The sequence below is a fragment of the Mycteria americana genome, chromosome 14 (assembly GCF_035582795.1).
Source record: "Mycteria americana isolate JAX WOST 10 ecotype Jacksonville Zoo and Gardens chromosome 14, USCA_MyAme_1.0, whole genome shotgun sequence".
NCBI classification, from domain to species: Eukaryota; Metazoa; Chordata; class Aves; order Ciconiiformes; family Ciconiidae; genus Mycteria; species Mycteria americana.
Window position 1 is genome coordinate 7,342,015 of NC_134378.1, and position 11,422 is coordinate 7,353,436.

Sequence of the window (11,422 nt, forward strand, 5' to 3'; positions counted from 1 at the left end):
GGCCTGGGAGATCCCCTGCAGCAAGTGCCCATGAAGCTGGTGCCTACGGCCATCTGGAAGTGCCAGGAATTTTCTCCTGAGAAAGCAAGCAGAGGCTGGGGGATGGTGTCCTGGGGCATGGGGGTCTCCCGTGAATTGGTGGTTTCCCTGACATGGTGAGAAAAGGGAAGGAGAAGGGCTGTGACAGTCTCATTTTTGTCCCACTGTTCCTCAGAGACACTGGAAAACCCCACCATGAAAGTCTCCCACCACCTAGGCTTCTTCTCAGGAGACCATCCCCAGAAACCACAACTGCAGAGAGACAGAAATAGGAAAAGAAGATGAACGGAGCCCCTGGGCTGGGAGCTACCTGTGCCCTGGCACCGCGGGCAGGAGGCGATGGAGTGGCGAGTGCTTCACCTTCCTGCTTGGGCTGCTCTGCCGGCTCCGAGCTGCCGCTGCCCATCAAACAAAGTGATGTCTCTGCGGTGACAGCTCCATCTTTACCTGGCAGAGTGAGGCTGCAAGTTACAGCCACCACTGGATGCTGTTGCATGCAGCCACCCCACCTCGCTGCCACGAGACGCTTGGTTAGCAGTTGCAGGAAAACTCCCCGGTTCTTATTTAATGGGACTCCGTTGGCCTTCAGCCATGCAAGCCCTGCCTGCGTGGGGTCCCTGCACCTGCAGCCCTCCCAGGCATGGGAAGAGAGACTGTTCTGGAAGTTTTTCCTTTTCTGACTAAAGCTTTTTGACGATTTTCTTAAAAAAAGACACGGGGGGGGGGGAGGAGGGAGGAAAAAAAGCCCGTCCGTGACTTGTGACTCACTGGGATGTGTCAGGTTCTGGATTAGCATCTGCTCGTTCTGGGCTGCTCCTCTTCGCCACGGATCGCCTTTTTCGCTTGCATAACCAGTCCAGTTCTGCTTCTGGCACAGAGATCGGCACCTCCCTGGCTCCGGCCGCGCCGCCGGCACAGCTCCTCCAAGGAGCCTGCTGGTGAGCTCCCTTTGAGAGCTCAGACAACCGGGGGCGAGAGGAGCCCGCTGAGCATGACAGAGCATCGCTGCCCTGCCGAGCTGGCTGCAGACCTCCGGGACCCTCTGCAGAGACATCTTGGCGAGGCGGGCAGGGCGGTGTTGTGAAAACCATGTGTGCCTTGACAGCAGCCCAGATCCCTGCAGCCCCAGGAGAAAAATAGCAGGAGCTCCTGCCGGGGGTCACCAGAGCAAGGCTCCCACCCGCGGCCATTGCCTCCACCCTGGAAAAAGTCCAGCGGCTCGTGGTGGAGCTGCAGCGGGACCGTCTCCTGCCCACAGCCATGCTGGGAACTGGGACAGGCTGGGCTGTACTGGGAATTGCAGGGCATCCTTCATGTAGTCCTCAAATCAAGACCCTTTGGGGTTGAGTTTCCGTCTGCTGCAGGGCTTTGGGGAGGGAAATAGAGAAAGGGAGTGTTTGACCGATGGGACTGTCTGCACCTGGTTGCCCAGGGCTGGCGATGGCAGCCTGGCTGCGGCTCGGCTTGTCCCAGGAGCTGCTCCCGGCCAGGCTTCCCTCTCTGGTTTGGACTCAGCCAGAACCCCAGAGGAGCATCTCACAAGGCAGCTCCTCTCGTGGACCACACTCCAGGAAGGGAAACGCAGCCTGGAAGCCCTGGCACTGTGGGCCAGGACAGACGTTGCCTCTCCCTGCTCTGGCTGAGCCCAATAAAGGAGAACATCTCTTACAGGTACTGCCAAGGCAGCAACTTAGAGCATGGAGAGCAGTGTGTGCGTGGGGCAGCCAGGCTGCTCTTCAGCCCTCACTAACGGCCCAGGCTGGAGGGAATGTTTTGAGGTGCTTTTGGCTGCCGTGCATGCTGTCTGTGCCACATTTCCAACATTATCTCCATCTCCTTCCGGGGGCAGGGAGCTCCCCAGGCCACATGGAGAAATCCTGGTCTCCCCGTGCTGTGATTTTGCTGGAAACCACATCTAGCACAGCGTGCTTGGGGTTAGGAGAGCTGTTTCCCCGGTGGTTGGCTGCGCTCTCCACCGCCAGAAGCTGACCGCATTCAAACCCCGGTTTTCTTTACATCCCCCGGTCCTGCTGAGATGTGGTCTGCCGCCTGCGCAGGCAAAGCCACTCCGCTGGCCTGCCATCCAGAAAACATGCTCTGGATTGCCTGTATGAGAATTAACACAAACACTTTGCAAACCGCAGTCCTTGAGTGCGAGGCAATGAGCCGAGAGCTGTCAAAGCAAAGGGGAAGATCCTCCAAGCTGCGCAGGCAAAGCCGAGCCAGCCCGGTATGCACGAGCGGAGAAGCGACAAGTGCAGAGGCTCTGGCTCCAAGGGATATCAGCCACCCTCTACGTGCAACTCTGGCTTTGAGATCTCACGCTCTTCACCAGTCCCACGTGTGATCCCCATCACAGATGTGGTGCTGGGCATGAGAGGAGACGGGCGGTGCAAGCTCAGCCGTAGACCAGCCCCCTTCCCCAGCAGCTTGGCCCGGGGGTGCTCTGCTCAGCCCAGGTCCCTGCGGTGGGGCAGAGCCATGTCTCCAGCCTCGGCTGCCACAGCCTCTCTCCCCTAAACCTGTGCCGCGATGGTGCCCCTGTGCCTTCCCCTGCCTTGCAGTCACCCTTATGCCACCCTCGATGGCACCAGAGGTGCTACAACTCACGGAGAGGCATCTTGAAGGTTCTGCGGTGACATGCAGCTTCTGCTTGGACCTGGCCATGTCCTCCACGGCCTGGTTGTCCTCCCTGTCCCCACGCAAGGCCACGGGCACCTGCTTCGAGCTGACTTTCCTCTTCCAGGACCTTCCCCTCCCTGGGCTGATCTGCAGGGTGAAAGCCTAGCCTCTCTCCTCATGCCTCTGAGCCCTGGCCCCTGGAAACATCTGCAAGGAAATAGCTGAAGGTATTGAAAGGGGAGGCAGGAAACGCTCTGAATTTTTTTTTTCTAAATATAATGACACTAATGCTGTTTGCAGTGTTAAAAATAGAAGTGGAGGGAACCTGCCTTTTTCCTGTTTGCTTTCAGCTCTCGCTTTCCTGCCTGTCTCTGCGTTCTGGGGATCTGCGTGAAAATAAACTCAACAAAAAAGATCTCAGCAGCATGCAAAGCAAAGCCAGATGGGTTTGGGCTCAGCTCCAGCTTCCCCAAGCGGCGCCGTGCCCCCCTGTGCAGCGCAGGGAGCTTGAGCCTGTGAGCTCCCCACCTCGGCAGCCGTCCCTGCAGGCTCCGTGCTGCGGTGGGACCATGCGGTGACCCAGCTGCCGGGGACCTGGCCACTCTCACGAGGTGTCTCTGGGAGCGTGGCCGCCCTCCCGCACCCCGCGTCCTGGCTCCGGTCACTCTCCTGACTTTCCCGAGCGTCTCAGTGCAGCGAGTCGGCTCCGAGCACCGCTGCTGCTCTTCCTCCTGTGGCTGGCAGAGCCGTGCTCGCGCTGGATCTGCCGGTGTGCTACCGCAGGAGCCCTCGGCAAAATCCCCCCGCGCCCACCTCTCCCGCTGGAGACGTTTCTCCGGATGCCTGTGGCTGGGCAGGAGCACACCGCTCCACCACACCCTGCCTGTGCCTGTTCCCAGGTCTCCGTCCCAGCCTCTGTCAGTGCATTGGGAGGACTTTACTGCCAGTCTCCTACCAGCTCGTTAGAGAGCAATGGCCACGCTCAGCACCCGCATCACTGGATTCAGAGGCCGATGGATTCCAACTCACTTTGGCAGCAGTGAGCCAGACCAGGGCACCCAGAGCTTGAGGCATCAGGATGTGGGAGCCAGCAGCCTGCCCTGTATGGGAAAAAGAAAAATGCTGGAGCGCAGCAAACTGGCCAGGGAGACAGCGTCTGCACAGCAATGTGCCTTTCATTCAGGAGGCGATACCGCGCCCCGGGTCAGTGCGGCTGCCTGCCTGCTGCAGGTGTTCGGATGAAAAGCTAGGCACTCATTTTTCAGCAGAGCAAACCGGGGTGTGCGTGTCTTGGATGGAGGCTGCTGCTTGATTTATTACAGACTCAGCTCTAGGTGCCTCGGGAGAGTAAGTCCTGGCAGAGGATGAGAGGCGAGCGTGTGTATGGATGGATTGCAGTGCACAAAATGCTGCATTGTAGTAAGATTGCCTGGAACGCGCCGAAGCTGGGAGCGGGGAGGATGAATGAGTCCTCCAGCCTGGTTTGCATTCCTCTGCCCTCCCCGTTCCTTTCTTGAGTTGGTGAACGAGGCGGGTGGGCAACCGGTCTGTCTTGGAAAGCCACGAGACAGACTGGCTGGGAGCGTTGCTGGTGCTGGCCTGGCAGAGCACGCGGAGTGCGCTGGCAGCGCCGGGGGACCCGCTCTGCTGTGCCGCAGGTGCCACCCTCTGCGCAGCGTCCCCCCAAAAGGCTGTTTTTTGCAAGGAGTGGTTTTCCATGCAGTGACAACTTACCAGGTTGGCCTCAGGTTGCTCTTTCGAAAGGCTTCAGTTAGCTGGAAATTAGAGTTTAAAATGTCACTGGACTATCATGAGTCCCTGTCTGGGCCACTTTTGCATCGCAGAGCCAGTTCTCTTGTGTGTCACTTGGGAAGTCCACACTTGAACCTGGCATGATGTGATTTTAAAAACACCTCCACAAGAAGCTTCCCCGAGTTTCCTCCCCGCCTCCAGCTGCTTTCCTGGCCCTGGCATAGCCCTGGCCCCTGGTAGCCAGCACACCTCTTCTGCAGCTTTTTGTCTGCCTCTTCCCTGCCAGGCATGTTTGGGCCCGCTAGTGCCCTGTCTCTTTGCTGTCAGCGAATGTTCGGGTCTTTCAGCAGCAGTGTGTCAGCAGTATCCAAAGGGGCCATTGATTTGCAGAGCGTGACAATGTCCTGGGCTGGTGGACCATGCCCGGTTGCTAACAGGACACCCCTCTGCTGATAAGGGCTTGCTGACTGTGCTTTTGGGGCCCATTTGGGCACCAAACCTGTAGTGGGAATGGGATCCTGACCCCACCTGGTGCTGATCAGCAACCTGTCATGGTGCAAACTGAGGCCAAACCGGAACCACTGACAGAGGATGGACATACAGCCATGGGGACCGACAGCCCATCCCTGCGAGCTTCTCCCCTGCTTAATGCAGTGTATCTGCACAGCCTCTCTAAGGCACAGCGGGGTGACTGCCCCTGATTTCTAGATGGGAGCTGAACCGCAGGGACTTCCCAGGCTTCCCCTCTGCCCGGTCCTGCTGCTGACCTGTAAGACAGCCCATCCACAACCGATGTCTTCAGCGTGAACAGGGAACGGGACACAGCCGGGCTGACACTGGAGGAGAAAACAGCCCTTCAAAAGGACTGTAGCCATAACTTGTGTGTTCAAATGCTCATCATCTTTTCCCCAGCCAGGCCTAGCAGATGAACCACAGGTTCCCGGGGCAGCGGGCAGCGATCTCGCCCGGGTACCACCGCAAGTGGCCGGCCTTCCCGCGGCACCCCTGCTGAATCGGGGCCCGTCGCCCCGCATCGCCCCGGCCCCGGGGGGGCTGGAGCCGCGGTCCGGGGCGGGGCGGGGCGGGGCGGGCGGCGGTGGGGCCGCAGCCCCGCAGCCCCGCAGCCCCGCAGCCCCGGCCCGCAGCAGCGCACGGGCTCTGCCTCCCTCTGGTGGCCGCTCCGCTCGGGCTCCGCCGGGCGCAGGTGAGGGGCCGCACGCCCGGCCCCGCATCGCCCTCCAGCATCCCTGCTCCGGGCTCCCCCACCGCCCCCGCACCCCCGCCCTGCCCCGCACCCCCGCCCAGCCCCCCGGCACCCCCGCCCCCGGCACCCCGCGCCCCGGCGTGCCTCCCCGTGCCTCTCGGCTGGGTGCCCGCCCTGGTTTATCACAACGCTGTGCTCACGGGTGCGGGAGGTGTGAGCAAGGCCAGCGGGCTCGCAGGCAGGGCCTGTTCTTTCTTTGCTCAGCACCGTTCCCGCATATTTACCTTTAGCTTTTAAGCAAAGCCTTTCTGCTTCCACTGGGGAAAAAGTTTTTATAGCCAGACTTGCATCACGCCTGGGGAATGATTGGAAATGAAGCCAACTTCACTAGAGACAGCTGTCTAAAAATTGAAGCTGTTTTCTTCCCAATAATCTGTTTTCAATTTCTTCTGCAGCCCACGAAGCCAAGAACAGAACAAAACAAGCGCTCCAGGAGATCCTATAGAATATTAATTGGGTCGGGGCCCTGGATTAGATGAATTAAAGTGTCTCCAGAAATTTCCAGCTCGACACAGCAAGGATCAGTTTCTCTTCAAACATTTTTTGCTCGAGCAGGAGGCCGTGCCCAGTCTGCCCTGGGGCTTGCAGCCACCTTTCGCCGGGGCAGAGGCCAGGCAGACCCCGTATGCCCCAGCAGCACCATCCCTGCTGGGAGCCAGCACTGGGGAGATGGGTGGGAGCATCTGGCTGTTCTCCTTCTCCCTCTGCTTCTTCTCCCCTTCACCTGCCTTTCTCTCCCTTCCTGCTATTTCTCCTTTTAATAGCACCCAGTGCAATAGCTCCTAGCATTGGTATTTCTGCTGGTGGTCTGCAAGCCCAGATTGAGGAGTGAACATCTCCTGGGACCAGGACCCCACATGTGAGTGCTGTGACCCTCAGTTTGGGATCATCCAGACCCTAGCTGGCACTGCAAGGCGGGTGATCTGAGCATCCCGGGATGGCAACCTTGAGCTGGGACCAGGGAGGACAATTTAAGTTCCTGCTCTCTGGGCATGAAAATAGCTCCTTATGACTCAAAACCACCTACAGGCAGGGATGGACCAGTGCCAGGACCAAACCCTGCTGTCTGCCAGGTTTAACAGCTCCATGGGGTCTCACTGTGCCCTGCATCAGGGTGGCAGATCCCCAAGCTTTGCTTTGCAGGACATGACACTGCAAGTGTCAGAGCCCTGAGAGCACTAATGGGCTTTAATGGCCCTGACCAGCCTCACCTGGCCCCACATCCATGGGCCCAGGAACTCTACTTAAGCTCAGCCCAGGGCATCAGGCTCTTCCTAAGCTGTGCTGGAGGAGTGCTAGGCTCCAGCTTAGCTACAGTCAGTGCTTGGCTATGGGGCCTTTGGTCCTGACCTCACCTGCTGTCTTCCTGGCTTGGTGTCAGCCCTGCCCTGTCCCTATGGACCTGCCTGGTGCTCCTGGACCTGATCCTAACCCTGATGGGTAGACTGACTTCCTGGCTTGACTTGGGACCTGCCTCATCACTGTGATATTGCCTTATGATCTGGGCTCTTGGTTGGACCTGGCTGCTGCCTCTGGGTCTGTGCTGCTCCCTTGCTGGCCCAACACCTGGGTTTGGGCACAGATCCAAATGTCTGGCTTGGACTAAGGTGGAGATGAAGGTATGGGACAATGATGGACTTTTTAGCCCTGGTCTGCAGGTGCTGCTGAGAAGACCAGAGACCCCCTTCAGCTCTGGCACTGCTGTGCTACAGCCTGAGCAGGATGGCTTGGTCAGAGCCTGTACTGGTGGAATAACCCAGCATTAGATCCATGATGTGGTGGGGTTTCAGGTGGAGGGGATGCCCTGTTCCTCCTGGTGCTGAGAGACCCTGCAGGCAGCACCTCCCCACGCATGACCTGTCCCATGCAGCAGCTCCCACATCCCTGGAGCAGCTGACCAGCCCCACTCCCATCCCTCTTCCCCCAGTCCCACCCCGAATGACTGCATGGTGAAGGGCTGAGAGCTCGGTGAAAACCCCTGAAGAAGCACGAAGCTGATCCTATGGATTCCTGGGGGAGGGGGGAGAACAGGCTCCAGAACGTGGCACCCCTGTGGAGAGGTGAGATGTGGCGTCGGGTTCAGCAGGAGCTGGGAGCTCCCAAACCCCTTGGGCCCTGCCTGCCCTGGGCCGGGGAGCTGTGCTGTGGGCTGGGGACATCGGGGTCTTCCTGCTGTGACAGCACCCTGCTCGTGAGCTGAGGCTGTGATTTTAGAAAGAGTCTGAGGGGGGCAATATTATGCTGCTGTTTTCTGCTGCTCAGACCCAACCAAAGCATCTCTAAGAAGGTCGGGTTTGGCAAAAGTGTTCTCCCTTTCTCCTCTTTTTTTTTTTGCCATTGCAGTGAAGATGGGGGTGCGTGGTGCTGACGTGCGGCATCACAGCACTTCTGAGAAATGCTGTCCTCGGCTCCCCTCTGTCCTTTAGTGGCCCTGGTAGCAGTGTTTGGCCCAGCGCTTGTAATCTAATTACCTGGCTTATGCTGGGGCTGGAGGGCAGCTCAGCCCCCAGTGCCACACGTGCAGCTAAACCCTGAGCACGCAGAGTCTCCTGTGGGGCTGGAGAAGCTTGTTCCTGCTGGTCACAGCTGCCAGGTGTGTGTGCACACCCTGACCAGGCGTTTCATTTGGGATCCTTGTTACTCTGCCCTGACTCGGCAACTTTTAGACAGCACTTGGCCATAGGACAGGACGTGAAACCTGATCTAGCTCCTGCATGGCTGCAGTGGCCTGTGAGGATGGAAATCTGCTCCCAACACAGCCCTGGATAATGGGAGGAATAGCTGGGGAAGCACCGTGGGTTTGGGGCCGCAGAACTTTGCATACATGTAAAACTGCACAAGCCTTGGCTCCCTGGGCCCTGCCTCGCAGAGGGAAAATCAGAGGTGTCAGCCCATGTGTCTCCTGGTCCTTGTTCAAAACATGGATTTGAATAGACATGTGTTAACTGGCCACAGCTGGGCTTACGCTTAGCCTTGGGAGTGGTATCTGTTTTCCTCTGCTCAGTGGCCCCCTCACAAGAGCAGGGCAGCCCGCTCGGTGCAGAACTTCCTCGAGAGAAGTGCCGCAGGAAGGGGTGCGTGGGGGAGTCATTCCGGATGGGGCTTGGCACGCTTCCCTCCGCTCCTCCCCGGCAGGTCCCAGTGCGACGGGCTGCACCGCTGGCTCAGGATGCTCCGAGCGAGGCCCAGAAGGGCTAGTCCAGCTCTGCAGGAGAGGTCAGGTAGGTCTGAGTGGGGCACTGGGATCGTGTTCCAGCCCCAGCCTGGACACCGTGCTGCTGCTCCTGTGGAGGTTTCGATCCGCAAGTGAGCTGTGCCTTTTGAGATGGTGCTAAAAACCCCCAGGAGAAGCACGTTGTGCCAGGCTGGGCTGAATCTGGGTGCAAATCTTGGTCCCTGTTGGTGCATGGTGTCTACAAGGAGGGCAGCGACCTCAGCAGGGTGAGAAGGGCCTGGTCCCCTCCATCCTGGCAGGAGGTTCCCCCTCCTGCACAATGGTGAGCATGGCTCTGCCTCACCCCTTGGCTCCTCTGAGCACTCTTGAAAGGCTTTGCTCAGGGCGGCAGAGCTGTGGTGCTGAGTCCCAGCTGTTATACCCAGTGCCTTGAATATGGGATGTGTTTATTTAAGGAACAACGTAACAGGAATGTGCCCTGGCAATGGACCCACCTCCTTATTGCTGGGAACTGGACTGAGCTGTGCTGGGACCTGCCCCAGGGTGTTGTGGGGACCCACTGGGACCTGCTGGAACATGCCTGGTTCACACCCTGCTCTTCTTTCTAGGTTTCCCTTTGTGAAAATGGGGGCCAGGGCAGGGAGGGACTGGTGTATGCCTGGGCTGGGCTCCCCTGGGGCGCAGGCACCGGGAGGGTCTCCTGTCCCACATGGTGGAGATCTCTGGGCACTGACCCAGGCAGTGGGGCAGGAGGGGGGACCTGTCATCATCCCAAACAGCTACTGGTGGGAAGGTGGCTCCAGTCCTGCAAGTAGCATCAGGTTCAGTAATTCCCTGGCAGCAAAGCCTTCCTCCAGTGCCTGAGGCATCATCCGTTGTGGGGAAGGTAGTGGGTTTCTTTCAGCATGCTTGGCCTTGTACCCACCCACCCCCTTATCTCCTGGCCTCCTCAGGATGATCTTGGCTGATAATGATGTTGGCCTTAACCTGAGAAGAGGTCACATCCCAGGGAGGTTTCTGTATTAGCTGCTGCAGCTGGTTCAGACTTTTCTCAGCTCCTTCTATTGACAGTGCTGGCACAAGAGGGACGGGGCCACGTCTTTCCACAGGATGGAGTTGGCTCCTTCTCTTTACCCACAGGAGGAATCAAAGGGCAGCCAGAGCCCAAGGGCCCAGGAGGAGATGAGCTGTCTGCCCCTCACCTCCCCGGCATGGCAATGTGAACCCTGCTTCCATTTGTAGTGATACTACCCTTGGTCTTGAACTTGCACACTTGGTTTTAATACTGTGAAAGAGGCTGACAAAGCAGGTAGGGCAGAGGGAAGGGCAGTGCTCCTGCCAAGGCAAAGCTGCCCCATGCTGCGGGGACCGTGCGCTCCTCTTGCCTGTGGGCACCGGGTCCATCTGCACCCTGTGATCTGAAGAGCTGGCTGAGAGCAGGGCTGCCTTTATCCTTGGGTAACCCACAGCTTCCAGGGTGGGCTTTGGAGGCATTTCCAGGTCTGATACTCTTCCGGATCCAGACCACTGCTCTTTTTCACAACCCAAAGCAGTGGCTCTGTGTTTCTCTGCCTCTTCTCTGCTGTATCACCTTTAAAGCTGTGCTATACTAATGTCCTGCAGGCCCTGGAGCAGCCTGGTGCCCCCATAGTTCAATTCAAGTATCCCTTCTGATCCAGGAGATGTTCAGAATAGGTTGAAATACATTAGCATGGACTGATGCTCCGTGCAAATTGGCCCTCTGTGTTACAGTCTTAATCCGGTTAGGGGATCAGCATGGCAGGCTTGCAGCAGCCCACGTGGCCCTGCTGGCAGCTGCATCCTGGGCTGTGCCCGGGCACCTGTGCTGGCCATGTTGTCGTCAGCCGGGTGTGCATTTCCGTGCTGCTCAAAAATGCCCCGAAATGGGAAAATGCAACCTGTTGACAGGATAGCCTCATCTGTACCCTGGGGTATGTCTTGGGGTGGGGTGGCTGTTCCCCTGTGGAGTTTAATGGGTCTTTCTATTTTCAGGCTAGTGTTGGCACTTAGTGCTGTGAGGGTTGTGGTTTCCTTGGGAGCAGCACCAGGCAGGAGCCCCCAGGGAGGGGGCTCTCAGGTGTACCCAGGTAGCCATCAGCCCTCCGAGGAGCTGCTCGGTGGCACCCTGTGGTTGTCCTAATGCTCCTGGCACTGCAGTTGCATGAATATCCTTAGGAAAAGCCTGTACCCACTCCCTGCTGATGGAGAGCTGGGGGAAAGCCAGCCTGGGACTGTGGTGCAATGCAGGAGCTGCTTCTGCTTTTGGAGGTCAGAGTCGGGTCTGCTTCCAGCTCCTTTGAGAGCAGAGGGGAAGTGAAATCCCTTTGGGGAGCAGGGTGGCTCCTCCGCTGGGTTTTTGCCTTTCCCATTGACTACAGGGTCCCGTGATCCCCACCAGGAACCAAGCAGAATGCAGCTGGGTTCCCACCAGTGACGCCAGCATGGGGACTGGCGATGGCTTGCCCTGGGGCAGAGGTTTTCCCTGCCCTGCAGGGAAGCTGCAGAGGTTAAATGGGGAATGCTGAGATAAGTTAGGGCTTTGTCTCAAA